The sequence below is a fragment of the Strix aluco genome, chromosome W (assembly GCF_031877795.1).
Source record: "Strix aluco isolate bStrAlu1 chromosome W, bStrAlu1.hap1, whole genome shotgun sequence".
Classification (NCBI taxonomy): domain Eukaryota; kingdom Metazoa; phylum Chordata; class Aves; order Strigiformes; family Strigidae; genus Strix; species Strix aluco.
In genome coordinates this window covers 3,104,003-3,126,864 of record NC_133970.1, presented here as the reverse complement: position 1 = coordinate 3,126,864, position 22,862 = coordinate 3,104,003, and the positions used below count along the sequence as shown (strand labels likewise).

At 42.7% G+C, this 22,862-nt stretch overlaps 1 protein-coding gene across 3 annotated transcripts in view; it reads left to right on the top strand.

Moving 5' to 3' along the window:
- Nucleotides 1-8,308: 8,308 nt before the first annotated feature.
- LOC141917799 (amyloid-beta A4 precursor protein-binding family A member 1-like) overlaps nucleotides 8,309-22,862 on the top strand; it is a 135,478-nt gene continuing 120,924 nt past the window's right edge. For all 3 annotated transcript variants that reach the window (XM_074811330.1, XM_074811329.1, XM_074811328.1), the window contains exon 1: nucleotides 8,309-8,445. The gene's annotated coding sequence lies outside the window, so the exon portion shown is untranslated. The remainder of the gene's footprint in view (nucleotides 8,446-22,862) is intronic.

The window sequence follows — 22,862 nt, the reverse complement described above, 5'->3', positions numbered from 1 at the left end:
AATTGACACGGTTATTGATACTGTTACCTTTATTACATGTTTAGTTAGGATGTTGTTGACCATTGTCAGTGTTAATATTGTTTTATTTGTTATTTGTAGTGTTATTGCTCATTTACCTTTGTTTAAATCTGGGATAGAAGTTTCTAGGCCCAGATGACACATGTGCTTTAGGATAAAGGGGCGTGGAAACCGATTTTCCTGCTGCGTATGCTGACCCCAACTTCGGCAGAGCAGGGCAGCAGACCGCGTGGACTGCCAGGGCCACAAACACTCAGTGGTACATTGCCAGAACCGCGGAAAAATAATGGATCACATGTTAGTGGTTATTCCAATTCACTTTATAGCCTTAACTGTGTTAGCTATTATCTTAATTGCTCTTCTAATATGTCTTTTTTGTCCTTGTAAATGTCCACCATGTGAACTGCCGTCATGTTCTTCTACTGATTCCTCGCAACCTTAAAATCGGTTTGTAGAATGTTTTGGTTTTGTAGAGTTAGTTAATTTTGAGCATGACATGGTTGTTAGAGATGTTGTTAGCTATGTGCTTGTTAACTGCAGATATTCATATTTGTTAAAGATATTGTTAGTTACATGTTTATTAACGGAAAATTTATATATCTGTTAAAAATGTTATTAGTTATATGTTAGCCAGAAATATTGTTAGTTAGTTGCCTGAAGGCAGAACAACATCCTTGTCAGTGCCTGCTAAGCTGCACTTGTGCACGAGCCAGGTGGAGAAGAAATCAGGGTGAGGAAGGAGTGTGGAAGTTGAAGATGCCGCAGGCCGACAACCCCCTCCAGCACGACCACTGTGAACACCTGGACATGCGTGCCTGGAGGAACATGGGACGGCACGTATGACAATGAGCTTCATGGAAATGGGCGGACTCTTTGGAGAAATTGTGGGGACTTGGACAATAACAAGACTGCGTAGTCCTCTCTCAGGGCTCGGAGCTGGAATTTCGGGATTTTGACATCATCTCTCTCGTGGCGGAGCTTGGAGCAACCTCATCACCTACACTGAGACTGAGCCAACAGGACGTCGCTAGATTCGTGGTGGTGGTAATTGATTTTGCTGCATCTCTTCTGTTTGCTTGCTTAGGTATTCTGACTTTTTCTTTCTTCTTCCCTCTATTCTATCGCTATTATTGCTTGTTACAGGAAATAGAGCTTACAAGGTTGTGTGGCATCTAACCTTGTTTGTGTCTTAAGTTCACTTCTGGGATTATTTAAGATCCCTCCCTGATATTGGATCGGGACACGCCTGACAAAACATCATCAACTGATGAACGAAAACTAATGTCACTAACCATAGAGATGGTTTGAGAGCCATGATTCACCTATAGGTCAAAGGACCAAATGAAGTGCTAAGGCTTGGACAATAGGCCCAAGCCAGAGTTGACCTATAGATGAATCCTGTATATTTTATAACTGATAACCACTGTGCTAACAGGTATTATACTAAGTTATAACAAACCACCTATTCTGATGTAAAAGGTGGAAGTGTTGAAGCCTGAGCAACAGGCCCTGAACCAAAACTGCTAACCCAGTATGTAGTCATTAGTGAAATATACATAGAAGATGTAGCTTAAACATCATAAAACACGTCTATCTTGAATGTATCCTTCTTTGTGTGTGTGAGCAAGATAACAGGGCCACAGAGACAGTTGTCTGGCCCTGTGACCTGGTGTGTGACCTTGCTCATAAATCAACTAGATAAGCAGGGAAACTCCCTTAGCTTCTCCCTTGAGCCCTGGCCAGGCTCTGGGGGAACCTAATGTGAGATGGAAACCAGATATTTCCGCTTAAAACAAAGGTGCCAGCTATTGCTGATTTTTAGGTACATAAGGCTGGACCCGCTCACAGCGACTTTGGGTGCCTCACCTATGGGTGGACGCACCACGTAGGATTTCCCACTTGCCGGGAAAGGCTCAACAAATCCTCGCTGCAGCCGGGGCTGCCCAGTGCCTGCGGGTCTGGATGTTGGTAACGTATGCAAGGGGTGATGGATCTTTCTTAATCACTATTCTCTCTCTCTCAGGTAGCAATGATTTGATGGATTACCCTGTATTTTCCTATTTGTTTAAGTGCACTGTTCTGTCTTTTCTTACTGTATGTTTTCTGTATTATTCTGTTATATTATTTAGTTATTTCTAGTAAAATACACCTGCTCTTTTCACTCTGGTGTCTGAGTTTAATTGGTATCCCTAATCAGCGAAACACAGACATAGGCAGGTCATAGAATCACAGAATCATCTAGGTTGGAAGGGACCTTGAAGATCATCTAGTCCAACCGTTAACCTAGCACTGACAGATCCCAACTACACCAGATCCCTAAGTGCTATGTCAACCCGCCTCTTGAACACCTCCAGGGATGGGGACTCCACCACCTCCCTAGGCAGCCCATTCCAATGCCTAACTACTCGTTCTCTAAAGAAATACTTCCTAATATCTAGTCTAAACCTTCCCTGGTGCAACTTGAGGCCATTACCTCTTGTCCTATCACTTATTACTTGATTAAAGAGACTCATCCCCAGATTTCTGCAACCTCCTTTCAGGTAGTTGTAGAGGGCAATGAGGTCTCCCCTCAGCCTCCTCTTCTCCAGACTAAACAACCCCAGTTCCCTCAGCCGCTCCTCATACGACATGTGCTCCAGACCCTTCACCAGCTTCATTGCCCTTCTCTGGACACGCTCGAGTCATTCAATGGCCTTTTTGGAGTGAGGGGCCCAAAACTGAACACAGTAATCAAGGTGCGGCCTCACCAGTGCTGAGTCCAGGGGCAAGATCACTTCCCTGTCCCTGCTGGACACACTATTTCTGATGCAAGCCAGGATGCCATTGGCCTTCTTGGCCACCTGGGCACGCTGCTGGCTCCTGTTCAGCCAGCTGTCAATCAACACCCCCAGGTCCCTCTCTGACTGGCAGCTCTCCAGCCACTCCTCCCCAAGCCTGTAGCGCTGCTGGGGGTTGTTGTGGCCCAAGTGCAGCACCCGGCATTTGGCTTTATTGAAGCTCATACAGTTGGCCTCAGCCCATCACTCCAGCCTGTCCAGGTCTCTCTGAAGAGCCTCCCTACCCTCGAGCAGATCAACACTCCCACCCAACTTGGTGTCATCTGCAAACTGACTGAGGGTGCACTCGATCCCCTCGTCTAGATCATCAATAAAGATGTTAAACAGGAGTGGCCCCAAAACCGAGCCCTGGGGGACACCACTTGTGACCGGCCGCCAACTGGATTTAACTCCGTTCACCACAACTCTTTGGGCCCGGCCATCCAGCCAGTTTTTTACCCAGCAAAGCGTGTGCCCATCCAAGCCATGAGCAGCCAGTTTCACCAGGAGAATGCTGTGGGAAACGGTGTCAAAGGCCTTACTAAAGTCAAGGTAGACAACATCCACAGCCTTTCTCTCATCCAATAAGCAGGTCACCCTGTTGTAGAAGGAGATCAGGTTTGTCAAGCAGGACCTGCCTTTCATAAACCCATCATCACAGCTCATTGTCTCTACTTCCCATTAATCCTACCTAGGCTCCTGCTTTTTGACGTGCATATACAATAGCGGATTGTTTCAAAGTTAATAATCTGGTTTTACCATTATCCTAACTGTCTGTCTCAGTCCAGCCGGGATCGGGGCAACGCACAGATGAAAGACAAACTCACACCAGTTTGTTGAAGGGGGGGCATTGCCAAAAGCAAATGCCCTGCACTGTGTGCAAGCTCCCAATTTATGACTTTTTTTACATAGGTTCGTTTTTGCTTTTACATCCTGCTGACCTTCAGATTGTGCCTGTTTGTTGCTCACATGCTCACCACACTCTGCAGGTGGTGTTTTTTACTGCTGTTTCTCACACAACATGTTGTTACATAATGCTGCCTCAGTTTCCCACAATCATTCTTCTAACCTCAAGGTCAGTTCACATTTGGCTAACCACCAGTTCTTAATTCCCATACCTAACAGCTATTCATTTTGTTCTACAGTGTTCCTAACAAAACTGTCCTCTAAGCTTTCAACATTTCTTTTAATAATCTGACATCAATGTCATCTACCTGTACTTCTGCAAGGCCTTTGATATGGTCTCCCACAACATCCTTGTCCTAAGTTTGAAAGATATGGATTTGATAGATGGACCGTGTGGTGGTTTGACCTTGGCTAAATGCCAGGTACCCACCAAGTCGCTCTATCACTTCCCCCCCTTCCCCTTTTTTCTCAACAGGGCAAAAAGGGGGAAAGAAAATAAGATAGGAAAAAAAACAATCCTTGTGGGTAAAACAAAAGCAGTTTTAATGTAAGCGAAGCAAAGCAAAGTCCGTGCGCGGAAGCAAAAAGAAAACAGATTTATTCTCTACTTCCCATGAACAGGCGATGTCGGGCCTTCTCAGGAAGCAGGGCTCCCATACGTGTAGTGGTTGCCTCAGAGGACCAAGGGTGACCCCCCCCCCCTTCTTCCTTTTTCACAGCTTTATATTCGAGCAGACGTCATATGGTCTGGAATATCCCTTTGGTCAGTTCGGGTCAGCTGTCCTGGTTGTGTCCCCTCCCAAGATCTTGCCCACCCCGTCCCACTGTGGGGGGGGGAAATGTCAGAAAGAGCCTTGGTGCTGTGTAAGCACCACTCAGCAGTAGCCACACCACCAGTGTGCTATCAACACCCTGCCAGCTCCCAACATAAAACACAGCACCATGAGGGCTGCTGCAGGGGAAAACCAATTCTGGCTCAGCCAGACCCAGTACAGACCATTAGATGGATAAGGAATTGGCTCGACGATCAATCATCCAAAGAGTTGCAGTAAATGGCTCTATGCTCAAATGGAGATCAGTAACAAGTGCTGCCCCTCAGGGGTCTACATTGGGATCAGTACTGTTCAATATCTTCATTAATGACAGACAGTGGGATTGAGCGCACTCTCGGAAAGTTTGTGGATGACACCAAGCTGAGTGGTGTAGCTGATAAACTAGAGAGAAGGGATGTGCCATCCAGAGGGACCTTGACAGGCTTGAGGAGTGGGCCCATGCAAACCTCATGAAGTTCAACAAGGGCAAGTGCAAGGTCCTGCACCTGGGTCAGGGCAATCCCCAATATCAATACAGACTGGCTGCTGAAGTGATTGAGAGCAGCCCTGCGGAGAAGGACTTGGGGGTACTGGTGGATGAAAAATTGGACATCAGCTGGCAATGTGTGCTCGCAGCCCAGAAAGCCAACTGTATCCTCAGCTGCATCAAAAGAAGTGCGACCAGCAGATCAAGGGAAGTAATTCTGCCCTTCTATTTCACTTTCATGAGACCCCACCTGGAGTACTGCATCCAGCTCTGGAGTCCTCAGTACAAGAAAGACATGGACCTGTTAGAGCGTGTCCAGAGGAGGGTCACAAAAATGATCAGAGGGCTGGAACACCTCTCCTATGAGGAAAATCTGAGAGAGTTGGTGTTGTTCAGCCTGGAGAAGAGAAGGCTCTGGGGAGACCTTATAGCAGCCTTCCAGTACCTAAAGGGGGCTTACAAGAAAGCTGGAGAGGAACTTTTTACAAGGGCATGTAGTGATAGGACAGGGGGCAATGTTTTTAAACTGAAAGAGGGTAGATTTAGATTAGATGTAAGGAAGTTCTTCCCTGTGAGGGTGGTGAGACACTGGCACAGGTTGCCCAGAGAAGCTGTGGCTGCCCCCTCCCTGGAAGGGTTCAAGGCCAGGTTGGACAGGGCTTTGAGCAACCTGGGCTAGTGGAAGGTGTCCCTGCCCATGGCAGGGGGGTTGGAACTAGGTGATCTTTAAGGTCCCTTCCCACCCAAACCATTCTGTGTTCTACGATAAATTAAGGATTCTGGTTGTACCTGTGAAATAGGGCACTACTGTGGGGACTCAGAAGGAGTCCCTGCAAGAAAATGGACGTGTGAGCAATCCTGTGTATGAGCGAGGATGTGACGAGGGACTGACCCTGGAAGAATGAGGAAGAACCCAGGAAGGTAAACAGCTTCAGGGTGAGGGCCTGGGCCGAGAAGAAGTTTGTACAATGTCGATGTGGCAGTTTTCATCCAACCAGAAGAGAGCCTAAGGAGCATGTGCAAAGCTACCTGTCAAATCAGAAAGAATTGTACCATGTGATTGTATCTCGTGATTCTCACCTTCAGGATAAAAGGCTTGTCCACCATATTAAAGGGACATTGCTTAATCACTGTGTGATGGTTTGCATGCGTTTAACTCCCGCATCAATCTTCTGCACACTACCATGTAGTATGGTAGCTTGAAAGAGTACCTACAAGATATAGTAATAGCTGTCACAGAACTAATCCAAATACAATTTAGATTAGGTCAGAACAGAAACAGTTTATTACTATAGCTATAAGAGAGAACACAGAGCAGCCAAGTGACAGCCTCCTCTGATATGAACTCTGTCCAAATGAGGCAGTTACCGAGTTTATACACCTTTAGGTTATACAACCTGTTCTTGACCAAAACTGTGTCACATAAGCAGGATATGATAAATAACAGCAACTGAAATCCTTCAGATAAAAGGATACACTGACTAGAGGCTCCTTATAACAATTATGTTGATTAAATCATGCTGATTGGCAAGACCATTAACTGAAAATGTTTCTGAACTAGTGAGGCCTGTAAATGCAATGTAAGGACTAATGCTATCTTTATACACACAAAAAAGAAGTAAACAGATATGCCTTCACCCAGGAAGGCAGTGTTGGTAAAACTGTTACTGCAGGGAAGCTAAAGGAGTTATCATCCTGCACTTCCCATTGTTCTGTTACATCGTTGACTATTAGGGTATTCCTATTGGTTCTATAGCACCATATTTTCCTTGGCTCCTCCAAGGCAGGAAAGAAAGCACAATATTGGCTAGCAGCAACCAAGAACATGCCTGTGCTTTGTACATCTCTCCTTCTATCATGCAGCTTTATGCTGAGAAGCCCCTCCCCACCTGACCTGTTGAGAGCTGTAGGCCCTAATGTAAAGGAGAGAATGAAGAGTCTCAGTCCCATTGAGGATTACTCTTGTACTAGTCAGATGCATAGCTCTTATGACCACATTCCAAGAGATGTGGGAATGTTGGAAAAAGGACCACAAAAGCAATCTGGGGCTGAAAAATAATCCTGAAAAATTACTGGTTTAGGGGTTCCATCTATTCAGCTTGTAGAAGAGCAGATTGAGCTGTGATTCTTTACATAGAGGCACTGGCATGTGGAGAGGATGATTTGAAGCTGTTTGACCTTGCTGACAAAGGCATAAGGAAGAGCATGGTCATTTAAAACCTTCAAGTAATACACTGTTTCCAGTGAATTAGGGCCATTAAACACTATTTTATCAAGGGAATTGCTTGTGCATAACTTTAATATGAGGTTCACTCTTTAATATAGCTTGCAAGAAGTTTCTGAATATTTAGGGTATGTTTGGGGCAGGGAAAGGGGATCTGGGTGCTGGTCACTTCCAGCCTTCCAATTCCATTGAAGGAGAGATTTGCCTGCATTATTTATGGTTACTTCTGCACTAAAGCAATTGAAACAGCAATAAAACTTCCTACTTCAAATGCTTCTCCAGGTGAGAGGGGATATTTTTTTCCTCCATGGTATGCAGCTTGGTATCTGGTGTGGGTTCCTCCCTGCTTTTTCTATGGCTTTAGGTGAGCTAGAGCTAAAAATGGGCTAGTTAATGAGTTGAGCCGAGGCGCTGCAGACTTTCTCACCAGCTGTAGGGGCTTAAGGCAGCCCTGCTGAGCTGTACATGCAAATCAGGTTAATATGCACATAACTATATCGTTAACCTCCTTACAATTCATTGCAAGATGCATTTACTTAACTTGCACAGACATCTGTAGCCAATATACTGGTGCAATTACATGGTTATGTGGTTTTTTGCATTTGCTGTACTTTTAACTTCAAACATGTTAACATGTGCTGTCTGTGATGTGATTTGGGTTAGTTTGTTAGGAGAGAGAAATAAAACAAACTTGTCAAAGTGCACATGGGAAGCTTTCTACTGTAGCATGTTTTTCTGCATAGGCTAAAGCAAGCTGCATACATACCCTTTCCTGAGCATCAGGATCCGATTTGATACATTTGTTGCTCTTGCTATTGGACAGTGGCTAGGATTCTGCGCTATCCTCTTCTATTGGGGGAAGGAATAGCTAGTTTCCTATCTGCATCAATTGCACCTACCTGAAAAAAAAAACTCACCCCGCACCCCTTTTCTCGGTGTGTTAGAGGCTGGAGAGAGAAAGCTGGTCACGTGGAGGGAGGCGGGGTAAGAGAGTAGGCAGGAACAGGCTTTACTTGTGATTGTCAGAGTAGGAGGAGAAAGAAGATGGTGGAGTTGGAGATAGCAGCAGTTAAAGGAAAGGCTTGTTTCCTTGGTTTTCTGTCGTTATTTGTGCTGTCAGTTTCACTGGTGTCATAATTGCTGTCCTGTGTGCTGTGGTAGTCCTCACGGAATTAAGTCAAGGTATAAGGTGGCTGCTCTCTTTAGGGCTGAACTAGATAGGGGGAGGATTGGACTAGGAATAAGGTATACGGGGGGGGGGGGGGGGGGGGGGGGGGAGGGGAAGAAAGTGAGGAGTCCATGTCGGTTAAATGTATTTGCATGTTGTACTGATGATAGTTGCTAAGCTTTCCTGAGGAAGGATAGGGCTCATTTGGAATAACAGTAGGAGAGTCTGGATGGATGCATATAAGATCATGCATATCGTGCAGGGGGTGTGTTGCAATCTGTAATGTGTATAAACTGTGTAACGTTGTAGTAGTATGCTCTTTGTTTCACAGGATTCCTTTTCGGCTAAGGATGCTGCAACTGAAAAAAAAAAAAAAAAAAAAACCAGAGGCAGAGGCAATGGCAGCCATTAGCATCAGGAGTGAAGTGCTTGGGCAGGTACTTGGTGTGTGAATCATGCACCAATGAGAACATGGGAATGGACAACAGTAGGTTGTATGACTCCGTGTATGAGAGAAATTTGCATCTGCTTTTTAAGCTGCAGTGAAAGATAGAAAGATATGTTAATACCCTGGGTCCAACTGCAAATAGTGGCTTCAACAAATAACTATGTGCACTGGGTTATTTTAATAATAGAGAGATGCATGGAATATTACTGTACAGAACTACTTATACTCTACCATAATTTTTTTTTAATCCCTCCTCTGATTAAAAGGAGAAAGGGAGGTTAAGAGGAAACTAATTGCTGAGCAAGCAGAACAGGGTTCCAACGGGACAGGGACAGGGAATGAAGAAATGAAGACGTGTCCTGATGGGGATCCTACTAGACTGCTGGCTTGTGGGAGGGGCTCGATGGAAAGGATACCTTCCCACCCCTATTTGTAAGCTCTCCTTCCTCTTTGATCTGGGAGAGGGAGCTAATCAGCTGTTAGTATCAAATACTAATTTTAGGAAAGGGAGACTTCTTGATTCTTACCAGAGGAGCATCTGTATAGCTTCTGGTGCAATTAGGGTGTGGATTGCTTAAGTTATCTTCCTGGTTGGTGCAGTCATAAATATTTTACCATTTTTTTTCTGGGAAGTTTAGTCTTAACAGAAGCCATTTACCGCAGCTTGTTTCACTATCGTCACATGTAGAGCTGCATTTGAAAAGAGACCAAGGACTTGAGCCTGGGATGGAAGAAAAATTTTTTTTCTTTCCCTTTTTGCGGCCTTATTGGGCTGTAGAATTATAGTTTATCTTGGCATGCCCTATGGATCTAACTGTCATAGCCACTAAGAAGCTAAAGTAGGAAGGTTGGAAGACGTAGATTTCTCCCAAACTCTGCATATTATTAAGGATGAGCTAATGTGGGTGTGGGGCAGATCAGATGTAGTATTAATTCTTATCTTTACTATGCATTACCTTATGTCAGGTGATAAGAATACATCTACGTGGCTCACAGGCTCTCAACCAACTTGCTCCCTAAAATATTCTAGTCACAATGGTTTAAATTCTACTGCATTGCATTCAAAATCTGGACTGTCCTTATCTCTGCAGCCTGTACCTGTCATACTTCCAGAAACAGATGTGTGCATGTTTACCTTTTGAGTCAAAAAAGGCCCCCCAAAAAGCCCACCACTGTGAGTGCCCAGAAGTCTGCTTACCTATCATTTTTAACTGCAATAATTTCTAATGGTGGATGTAGCTCTTCTCTCCAGCTAGTTCAAAAAAGGTTTTATATTTTTCTGTTTGTTTCAGCTTTTTCTCCAATTCTTAATTTAAGATAGGATATTATAAGATTTTTAATAATTAACTATGTAAGAATTTGAGATTGTATGCCTGTGTAGTTGTTCAAATCTTGTTCTTGCTAGTTCTATGGAACCACAGCCTGAATAAAAGAAGAAACAGTTGTTTCTTTTAAAAACTATTCCTGACTACTTGTGAGTGACTGCTATTGCTTCTAAGGACAGTTACTGAGTGATTCTGTTCTGCCAGTGAATTTGTGTGAAATATACACTAAAAAGTTCAGTCTCCAGTAACTATTAATGCAAGACTGTGGAGATGACAGTACAAAAGCAGTAAATCCAGCATTCTAATACATTTTGAGAAGGGTTTTATGTATGTCCAATGGGTGAAATGCAAAACAGTTTGTTTGGAAGAAGAAAAGCAGCCTATATTCATTGGGGGGGCAGAGGATGTAATTTAGTTGTGGTGGGGTTGGGGGAGGTTTGTGGTGGTTTGTTTTCTGGTTTTTGAAGGGTTTTGGGTTTTTTAAGAGGTTTATGAGTTTCAAGGCCAAACTGTTTTACCAAGTAATGGATGACTGAGGCTGGTTGTATAATGTGAATCCTTTAATTTGTGGTCTAGGTTTATTTGACATTTTAGATGCAGTTCAGTGGTATGCTTATCTTATATTCATTATCCTCACTTAAAATACCAGTATTGTTTTTCTGACTATTCTGTCTTCTAACAGGTACAAGGCTATTATAGATGGTGTTCATAGATTGGCCTCTTGGTTAAAAAAATAATGAAAGAATGACAGGGAAAGTAGATTTAGTATAGCTAGTTATCAAGAAAAGATAGCTGTGGTATATTGGAGGGGAGAGATGTCCTGTTTAGAATTACTCTTTCAGTTTTATGTTTACTTTAATACAGTATCCATGGGTCCTTTTGTTATAGATTAGAAGATTTGTGTTGGAAGGAGCCTACAATGATCATCTAGTCCAATTGCCTGACCACTGGCTGACCAAAAGTTAAGGCATGTTGTTAAGGGCATTGTCCAAATGCCTCTTAAACACTGACAGGCATGGGGCATTGACCACCTCTCTAGGAAACCTGTTCCACTGTTTGACCACCCTCTTGGTAAAGAAATGTTCCCTAATGTCAAGTCTGAACCTCCCCTGATGAAACTTTGAACCATTCCTACATGTCCTGTCACTGGATCCCAGGGAGAAGAGATCAGTACCTCTCTCCCACTTCCCCTCCTCAGGAAGCTGTAGAGACCAATAAGGTTGCCCCTCAGCCTCCTTTTCTCCAAACTAGGCAAACCCAGAGTCCCCAGCTGCTCCTCATAGGACATGTCTTCCAGCCCTTTCACCAGCTTTGTTTCCCCCCCCTCTGGACCCATTCAAGTACCTTAACACAGTACTCAAGGTGAGGCCACACTAACACTGAATACAGCAGGATAATCACCCCTTTTGACCGGCTGGTTATGCTGTGTTTGATGTACCCCAGGATGTGGTTTGCCCTCTTGGCTGCCAGGGCACACTGCTGACTCGTATTGAGCCTGCTGTCGACCAGCACCCCCAGATCCCTTCCTGCAGGGCTGCTCTCCAGCCACTCCTCTCCCAATTTATACTTGTGTCCCATGTTACTGCATCCCAGGTGCAGAATCCAGCATTTGGTCTTGTTATATTTCATGCCATTGATGATTGCCCAATGCTCCAGTCTATCCAGATCCCTCAACAGCACCTCCCAGTTTCATATCATCAGCAAACTTGATGTTATCTCCAAATGTGTAGTTAGAAGTTTTTAATTCCTTATATCTTCGGCAAGAATGGGAGTGTTCTTCTCATTTTCTTGTTTTGTAGCTGTCCCAATGTATATTTAGATAATAGTAAGTAATGCTTTAGAGGGGATTCTGTGATGCTGAATGTGATGGAGTAGCAATGCCAGAGGTAAAAATTCTGGTGTAGTCAATTGTGCTCTTCCTTGCCCTTCCGTGATGGATAAAGTGGGTATGGATTTTCTGAGGTAAATATTAAAGTCTTGTTTGCTGTGTGTGGATGTTAAAAATCCATAATGCATTTAATTAAGAGAAATCTTGTTGCTAACTTCTAGGCTAAGCTTTGTGAGAATCTAACCAAGGAATAGCTATTAAAAGCATGTCTTATCTGAATGGATTTTAATGGAACAAGGGGTTAACTTGTTCGTTGTTAGTTTAAGCCATAGACATACAATATTTATTATTCTTAAATTAAGAAAAACCAAGCTATGAAAGCCTGCAACATGAGAATTATATTTGCCTATGAAATGTTCTTAACCTTCTGTTATTACAAGTAGCACTTATTAATACTGGAGCAGATATGAAAGGCATGAGTGCAGGGGGGAGAGGAATAGAATCTCTTATTCTTTTTTTCTTTTTTATTATTTTTTTTATTGTACTTAACAGCCATTTGTAGTGCTTTAGTTGGTTTTAGATTGTGGAGTGGGGTTTTTTTGTTTGTTTGTTTTAATGGCAAATACTTTGATATGCTTGCTGATGGCAAAATAAGGGAAATAGTAAAACCAAAAATATCAGATAGCAGAAATAATATGTATTCATTGCCATGTCATTGCATAAATGTGAGGGCAGGATTACAATCTAAAACAAATTCCCAATTTAAAAAAAATGTTTTTAGAATAAGTTTTTGGAGTCCTTTAGGCTGACAAAATCAAAACAGAGGCTAAAACTTATCTCTTGTCTTTGTGCCTAGGTATTGCAGGCCATTTTTTCCTTTGTACATGAATAGCTCTATTGACTGTAATTATTTTTGATTCTCACTAGACTGTGCATGAGAATTGCAAATCCCCCAGGTGTCTCTGATAGTTTAATGTATGTTGCCAGTAGGCAGTGCAGTATAATTGAGGCATAACTTCCTACAAGATTATATCAGCGTAGATATGTCAAACTCGTGTTGTTGTAGTACCACACTTTAAATGTAGTTTTCTTATTGCAGTAGAAGCTGAAAATTTCTACTTGATATGAGATCTAGCAAGTTATTCTCTGATCATTTATCCCTAATGTAGGGGGGCTGCTTCCATAGTCTAAATCTGTATAAGCAAGCACTGCTGATAGTCAGTGGGATTACTAGCTTCCTTTCTGTTGTATACAAAAGCAATGCAATAGAAGCGTTTAAAACAATGAATAGTCTAGATGAGATAGACCAGAAGCTTCCCTTTCTGCTGCCTTGTAGTGAAAGGATATGACATTCTGTGAAATTAAGACAAAAATGCAAATATTTTTGGACCTGTGACTTTCATGGCTCTGGCTGCTCTCTCATGCTGTCATTTGTTCTTGAATCATCTGTCTGTTGCTCATAAATCAGGGATTAAGTAATGCTTGGATTCAGCTTTGCTTTTTTTTTTCTTTTTTTAAATGAGCACTTGCATAAAACCTGTTCTCTATAGGTAGAAAACCATCTTATCCCACAGAGTAGGATTAGAATGGGAGACTTCCAAACAAAAATCTGTGGGGAAAGGTCATGGCGGATGAGCAGTGTACCCCAGAGACTTTGGATAAATCCTTTTAAGTGCTAATTTGTCTTCTCAACTAGTTATACTATTATAAACCTCTGTGACACCCTCTTTGTTTAGTACTTCTGCAAAATTTAGTTCATGGAAAAGTAAGTAAAATTGACTGAAATGAGCTGTAGAAGAGGCTTTTAAAAAACAACCAACCCTCCTCCCCAACTTCTTGCAAGAGGAGAATTTTAAAAAGATTGTCATGTGTTGGCTGCACCTATCACTGTTTTTTGTACCTTTTTTTTCACCAACGTAATACATCAGGTACCTCTTTGGGATTACTTTAGTTGTTGCAGATGACAGAGAATGTTGTTATCTCATCTTATGTTTGCACTAGTTATGAGGATAACTGACTAATGCTGGCATAGTTGCATTGTTTGCTCATCAGACATTTCAGAGGAGATTGCCCGGTGTCAAAACTGTCATTGGATAAATTACCCACCTGATTATTTTGCTCAACAGTTGTTGATGCTTTGAACCAAGTAGTAACAGGGAAATGACCTTCTGAAAAGTATATATTGAAGTTGCAACTATAACCTCTGTTATGTTAATTAAAATAAGGCTCATACAGTCAACTTTGGGGAAAAAGAAATTTGTTCCCTATACCAAGAAGTTGCTACTAATTTTTATACATGGTAACTAGTTTCTTATTTAAGGAGGAAGAATTATAAAATGTCAGAACCACTGTTCAATTTCAGGAATTTCTTCATATACTTTCCCTGCCCCTTAAACTAAAAACGTTGTAGACTGCTGAGGGGAGGGGAGGGGGTACAGTTTGCGGCAGTTATGTTGAGGAGGAGGAAAAAAAAAATCATATTGCCAAGAAGCTTTCCAGATACTAAATCTCCAAGAAACAAAAAGGACTTACTAACAAGTTCTATGGTTTATTTAATTTTGTGGGCTAGTTACTAGTTCATGTAGCAAATGCTTTGAAAGTTTCATTGCTCTCTTGGAACAGAAAAAATAAAAATTAGCTGGTTCTGGCTGTTGTGTTTTTTTGTTTTTTTTTTTTTTTTTTTAGAAGCTATTATGGAAAAATCCCAAACAGTTGAGTATTTAGGAGACTGTAGATGTAAATAAATCAGAGGTGATTTCTATAGTCATTTATCAGACAGGGATCTTTCTATATAACTTTTCTGCTAGTTTTTCCCTGCACCATTTGCATATGCAAGTAAAAATGTTGTCTAGGTTACTTGAATTCCTCTTCGTAGAGGGCTTGATATAAGGTGTATATAGAGTGTCAAATTTAATGCTTGAACTAGTTAATTTGCTAATTCATTAATTCTTTTTCTTGTCCGAATTCTCTAGCAACACCTTCTGAGCCTTTTTAAACTACTAAAAAGGAGCAATTTAGTATGTAAAGCAAACTTATATGTTATAGAAAGAAAAATAGAATAGAAAATAAAATAAATTTACTAAATCACAATTGGTAATGCTATACTTTGTCAGCTATAACTCAAAATGTTTGAACTGTATAGTGCCTTGAACATTCTATAACAAGTCCATGTAGCAGCCTCACAGCTGAGCATGGAAGCATTGGATTGTTCTAGTAGTCTTTCTAGTTTGAAATGTGGTATGTCGTGGGAATTTAGAAGTGAGGTAGTTGCAGCAGCACAGCACTCACTAAATAATTTCTATGTCACTGAGTGGGATGAGTATGGTACATGAGTTACTATCACCTTTTAGTCTCCTGCTCCAAACGCTCTAAGGATGTGAAGTTAAGAGTTTATCATCTGTGCTGCTTTGTTTCTTTCCTGCATGTACCTCAACCATTCAAGCAGGGCAGGTGTAATCCAGAGCTTTTGGATAAGCCTCCTTATGGTGAGATGACATTGGCTGGCTACCAGATGCCTTCCCAGCTGCTCTCTTGCTCCCTCTCCTTAACAGGATGGGAGGAGAAAATACAATGGAAAAGCTCATGGGTTGAGATAAAGACAGAGAAATCACTTAACAATTACTGTCGAAAGCAAAACAGACTAGACCTGGGGAAAATTAACGGTGGTTTAAACCCTGCTGGCAGCCAAACATCACACAGCTGCTTGCTCACCCTCCCCTGCCTGGGGGATGGGAAAGATAATTGGAGGAGTAAAGGGAGACTCGTAGGTGGAGATAAAAACAGTTTAATAATTGAAATAAAATAAAACAATAATAACAATAATAGAAGGTACAAATGGGTAATGCACAATGTGATTGCTCACCATCTGCCAACTGATGCCTGGCCCATTCCTGGCTAGTGATCCCAGAAAAGCCAAGATCCCAAAACCACAATCCCGAAAGTGAGAGAGAACCCCCTTCTTCCTGGCTGACCCTCCTCTATATACTGAGCATGAGGTTACATGATCTGGAATATTTCATTGGCCAATTTGGGTCTGGTTCTCTGGACGTGCCCCCTCCCAGCTTCTTGTGCACCTGCACACAGGCAGGACAGGGGGAGTTGGAAAGTCCTTGATCTCTGAGCAACAACTAAAAACATCAGTGTGTTATCAATATTCTTCTCATATCAAATCCCTTACTGAATTCAAAGCACAGCACTATTCTAGCTACTAAGAAAAATTAACTCTATCCCAGCCAAAACCAGGACAGTATCCACCCCTTCTTCCATACCATTTATGTTATGCTCAAGTTCCATGTTTTCCAATGCATTCTAAATAATCACCATCCCTTTTCCTGTTTTTTGATATATACACACAAATATAATTCCCTTAGTCTATGGGCTATCCTTCCAAAATGTGTATGGAGTTCATTTAGTCCATAACTTTGAGTTCCATCTGTCATGACAGTCTTTTAAGGCAGGAGGGGTGATACAGAGTTGGCTCAATGTAGGTTTTAGCAACCCATTGTATCGCTCAATTTTCCCAGAGGCTGGTGCATGGTAGGGAATGTGATATATCCACTCAGTACCATGTTCTTTGGCCCAAGTGTCTATGAGGTTGTTTTGGAAATGACTCGATCTGCCAGGCCTCCCCATGTTTATATTTTAACCATCCTCCTCCATACCAAAGAGGTTTTAACCATTTGGCTTGCTTGATTGTAGCACGTCTCACATTCATGGATTACCTGTGCAATAGTGTCCATGGTTAAGTCCACCCCTTGATCATGAGCCTGTCTAGATGTTGCATCTCTTCCCTGATGGCCTGAGGAGCCATGGGCCCAGTGAGCCATAAATTGTTCACCCTTATGTTGCCAGTCCGGATCTACTTGGGCCACCTTAATCTTAGCAGCTTGATCCACCTGTTTGTTGTTTTGATGTTCTTCAGTGGCATGACTCTTGGGTGCATGAGCATCTACATGGTGTGCTTTCACAACCAAGTTCTCTACTCGAGCAGCAATATCTTGCCATAATTCAGCAGCCCAGATGGTTTTGCCTCTGCGCTGCCAGTTGCTCCGTTTCCACTGCTGTAACCACCCCCACAGGGCATTTGCCACCATCCATGAGTCAGTATAGAGGTGGAGCACTGGCCACTTTTCCTGCTCAGCGATATTCAAGGCCAGCTGGATGGCTTTCACCTCTGCAAACTGACTTGATTCACGTTCTCCTTCAGCAGCTTCAGCAACCCGTCGTGTGGGGCTCCACACAGCTGCCTTCCACCTTCGATGTTTCCCCACAATGCAACAGGACCCGTTGGTAAACAGGGCATATCACTTCTCGTTATCCAGTAGTTTATTATATGGTGGGGCCTCCTGAGCATGTGTTACCTCTTCCTCTGGCACCATTCCAAAATCTTTGCCTTCTGGCCAATTTGTAATCACTTCCAGTATTCCTGGGTGGCTGGGGCTCCCTATTTGAGTGATTAATGCAACCCATTTACTTCACGTGGCATCAGTTGCATGGTGTGTAGAGGGGACGCTCCCTTTGAACATCCAGCCCAGCACTGGCAGTCGGGGTGCCAGGAGGAGTTGTGCTTCAGTACCAACCACCTCCAAAGCAGCTTGAACTCTTTTATATGCTGCCAATGTCTCTTTTTCGGTTGGTGTATAGTGGGCTTCAGATCCTCTGTATCCCCGACTGCAAAACCCCAGGGGTCGACCATGAGTCTCCCCTGGTGCTCTCTGCCAGAGACTCCAGGTAGGGCCATTCTCCCCGGCTGCGGTGTAGAGCACATTTTTAACATCTTGTCCTGCCTGAACCAGCCCAAGGGCTACTGCATGAACTATTTCCTGTTTAATTTGTTCAAAAACTTGTTGTTGTTCAGGGCCCCATATAAAATCATTCTTTTTCTGGGTCACTTGATAGAGAGGGCTGACAATCTGGCTGTAATTTGGAATGTGCAGTTTCCAGAAACCCACAAATGCTAAGAAAGCTTGTGTTTCCTTTTTGTTAGTTGGTGGGGACATCGCTGTTATTTTATTAATCACTTTCATTGGAATCTGACAATGTCCATCTTGCCATTTTATTCCTAAAAAACTGACTCTCCTGTGTAGGTCTCTTGACCTTACCCTGCTTTATGGCGAAACCGTCTCTCAGAAGGATTTAGACTATTATCTCCCCTTTCTCAAAAAATTCTTCTGCTGTATTACCCCATATGATGATGTCATCGATGTAGTGCAGGTGTTCCAGAGCTTCACCCTTGTTACAACCTGGACTAGGAGCCCAGAGAGTAGCAAAGTTTCTGTGATCTCCTCAGGTTAAAATTAAGGTGAAATGACACAAAATGACCTGTTAAAATGCTTTAATTGCAGTAGAAAATAATTTAAACTTGGAAAAGGACAATAGGCAATGTAGTCTCTTATAAATCTATAAGAGAAAAAAAAAAGAAAGGAAAGAAAAAGAAAGGAGAGAGTCAAAGAATCTGGATCGCCACCCCTGGATCCAGCGTTGTCTCAGGTCCGGTAATCCTGGGTGGTGGGTGCACACCCAGCAAAGTTTTCTGTCATCTTTTAAGTTCATTTTATCAGCTGATTTGCATACTAGATGAGGAGAGGCAGGTATTCCATGAACTCATTTCCATGAGAGACAAGGAAAAGGTGGAGCAGGGGTTCTGCGCATGTGTTGAGGGGGAATGGGGTGCACCAACCCCCTCATCCAATTGAGTTGGTGGTCATGCTCACCCTGCTGCCTTTACTTCTCCCCCAGTTTCCACAAATTTTTGCTGACTTCATGCTTCTTGAGCAATCATCCAGCTTCTGACACCTTCTGGGGCAGGATGCTCAGTTCTTATGAGTCCTTATCACCTCTTCAATAGTGAAGTCGTTAGCAAGGCCTGGATTGTGTCAGGCTTGCACAGTGGAGCCAGTGATTAGTGGTCCTTGTGCTTGATGAGAAACATTTGTATGGGCTACAATTCTCCCTTTGAGACTTATCTCAGGAGTTTGACAATACAGCCGCAGGGGAGTGGGAACGTGCACCCTTCGATACACTCCCGCTTCCTTGGGTGACATTCCTCAGACTAATCACAAAGGCCACAGCTTGTCCTTGAGGTTTTCTGTGTCGATGAATGTTTGAGGCATTAATTCCTTCAGTTCCTTACAACCCTGTTGCAGTGCAGTCTGGATCAGTTCATAGCAAATAGTGGGGCTGTGTTTCCACCCCTGGGGCAGTCAATTCCAGGTGTATTGGACACTCCTCCAGGTGAAAACAAACTGGCCTGCACTCTGCTGCCAAAGTGTGAGAGCCGGTACAGGCAGGACGCAGGAACAACCACAAAACTGTGCAAAGAGTGAATTTATTCTCGTTACCTCACAACCTGGGGGATCTCTGCAGCAGCGCCTGGGCAGAGGCACGCAGGAGGGGACACAGCACTGCAGAGCTCAGTCCTTGCTAGCCAGAAAGAGGAGAAGAAAGAAAAGATCTCGAACCTGCTGCTTTCACCTGTATATATTGGGGATTTTTGCAGGCGTAGTTTTCCGCTGTGATTTGATCTTTCCCACAGCAGAGCAGGAATCTCAAGGATGTTTGATAAGGTGCCTCTGAGTCTATCACAGGCCTGTGTCATCTAAACGCAGACATTCTACCCATCAAGCACACAAAGCTAAATAATTAGTATGATATATGTGTTTATTGACACCCCAGCTGCAAATCACTTGAGCATGTTTACAGTCCTCCTCGCCAGTCTTCCGTTGTATCCCCACACAAAGGGTTTGAGAAGAACGCATTAGCAGTATCAGTTATGGCGTACCATTTGGCTGCCTTTGACTCCAGTTTATATTGAAGCTCTAGCATGTCTGGCACGGCAGCACTCAGCAGCAGTGTGACTTCATTGGGGCCATGATAGTCCACTGTCAATCTCCACTCTCCATTAGACTTTTGCACTGGCCGTATGGGGCTGTTAAAGGGGGAGTGTGTCTTGCTGATGACTCCTTGGCTCTCTAGCTGACGAATCAGTTCATGGATACTGAAACACAGAGAGCTTCACTCAACAGTCAGAATTGAGTACAACTGTTCAGCAGGGATTCTTTATTCGCAGCGCTGGGCAGCACTGGGGATCGCTCCACCACAAGTGCCGCACTTACTAACAAAACTCTCTGACTAATATACACAAAAAGCATACGTGTGCATTAGATTTCTTAGAAAAGGCAGTCTTATGCTAATGGGTTCTCAGAATTCATTTACATAGTCTGAGCATGCGTAGTAAAAATAGAGTGAGGGTCTTCTCCCCTCCTTAGGGGTCCACGTAGTCTTCCTCACACTGTCCATTAGTGAACTTTAGGTTTCTAGTGTCCATATCTGGTCATAGAGTTACTTCATCTGTCCTTCAGCTCCTGTTTGTTCCAGCTTTCAGCACTTCTCTTGACACTGGCATCTTCTCAGGCCCTTGTTTTCTTTAGGTTCCTGCTATTAGGGATGTACTCAGGGAGTTTTTTTTCAGACTGTCCAAGGTCTGTCTTATCTTTACTCGGCAAGGAGTTAAAGGTTTTAAAACATCTTATAAATGGGTAACTGGGTAATGACTACAGAGGGTAGTTAGGAAAAAGTATAAATGAAATTATATACGTTACAGTAAAATACAGGAAAAATACAGGAAAAAAATAAAAGCTAGTAAAACATAAGTGATGTCTAACATTAAAACTAAATGTCTTATTTTACAGGTCCCTGTACATTAGCAATTTCAAGTATACTCGTAGCAGCTTCCCTTCATTTCCCCCCTTTTCTTTTTTCTAAGGAAATTCTTTTGCTAACAGAATTTTAGTCACTTCTCGAGCTTTATTAGTTTGACAGGGAAATGCTTCAGGCCAACCGGAATAGGTTTCTGTTAATATTGACAGATATCTATGACGTGCGGAGTCACGACTTTACAACCAGTAAGGTTATAAAGAAGGTATGTTTATTCAGCGCTGGGTGCACGGGGGATCGCTCCTCCACAAACGTGCACATTTTGGAGCGAAAAGCAGCTCCTTTCTATAGCGTAAGTGTTTACATATTCATGATAATCCCGAGAATAGGGAGAGATATTACAATTAGTTTTGAGAAATCATTATCATAAATCCCGCCCCAAGTCCCTCCCCGTTGCGCCTGTGCAATATCTCCTGGTGGTCTTGGGCAGGGGTCTTCAGGATGAAGATTGAAGATTCCTCTTCTTCCTCTTATGACTTTTCACCCAATTAGGTCTCTTCAGCATGTCAATTTAGCATTCTTTGAATTCCCCTTCCTTATCTTGGGACTCAGTAGTTGCAGCTCCTCCCTTATCTCAAGAGCCCATCCTGCTGAGAGCCCACCCTGCTGAGAGGCCTGCATCCATTTTGTTAAGGTTCCTCACTTCAATCCCCCCCTTTCTTTTCCTAGTAGTAAATTCTTTTACTTCTTTTGTTAGCTAAAATTCACTCATAATCCTTATACTAACTAATGGTTTTACTTACCGAAATTTATTCCTAACACTTATACTTATGACTACTTTCTTATAGTTTAAATCTAGTTTTCAGGGCCTTATTGTTTTTTGGTATCGGAGTAAAGTGAAGAGCCTCGTATATAGCCTGTATACGCCTGGTAAGTCTCCAATTTCAGACATATATGGCTATAGTGAGAATTAGTAGGATCGCTACTGCTATCAGCAATGCTATAATTGGGTGGAGAGCTACAGTAAGTATTCCGGTAGCTGTAGGTGACCACCCAAGGAGAGTATCCCACCAGTGGTGATCAGTGGTCTTCTGTACTTGTGTTAGAATCTCATGAATTTGTTCTGTATCATGTTTTACTACAACTAACATTTCTTTTCCTTTCCTTTTTACATCTTCTAGGATGGAGAGTAAGTCTTTATGTTGCAACATTTCTTTAATCCTATCCAAATTCATTCCTATAGATACAGGATCTATTTTTCGAATTAAGGCATAATTTGATTCTATTACCTGAGAGGTTAGTACTGGGATAGTATAGGTAAAATCACACCCTTCAATTTTTGTGAAATTACATACACAATGATTGGAATAGTTTCCTATTTCTACCCTATGATAGCCATCTATGAGCACACTTGTGCAAAGGGTACGAAGACATATGCACCCTTCTCCTATATATATCATGACTGTATCATTGTTTATGGATGGCTGTATCTCAAAATGACACTCTTTCTGATGTGTGTCTAAGCACATGTCTTCGGCCTGTATGCCATTCCCTTCACAAACGTATCCCTGCTGGCCCATATTAATGCATAGTTCTGTGTTGACGGTTTGCCATTTATCCCCTTGCTTCCATGCCCATTTCCCATGCCCTACTGGACTGATTATCATTCCCCCATGGTTTAGACCTATAGAGGCAACAGGGTATATGCTATGTTGGGCAGCTTCTACAACTGTTAATACAAAGGCAATTATTTTGTCATCCTGTCTTTCATATGTAAAATTCACCAGTTTCCACCAGGACTGTAACTCCCTCTCTTGAGGTTTTGCCTTATCCCAAATTATCTTTCTAATCTCTGTTGGGAGGATTCCTTCTTCGCCTTCTCTTAAAATATCGGAAATGACAATTTGCGTCCACATTTGTGCCTGGATGCAACTAAGGGCCCAGGATACGTCTTTTGGTATCATTTCCAATCCTTCTACTATCATCAAATGGTCCTTAATATTGTTTTTTTCCCAATCAGGGAGTAGTTTAGACGTCAGCCATTCGTGATTCCCTAAGGCTAACAAGGATGAAATCAAAGGTTGTTTTAGTTTGACCAGCTCTCCTGTTGCGGATGCCAGCTTGTTCATTATTACTTCTGAGTCTATGCTGTTTAGTACTCCTAGTCCTGTTCCT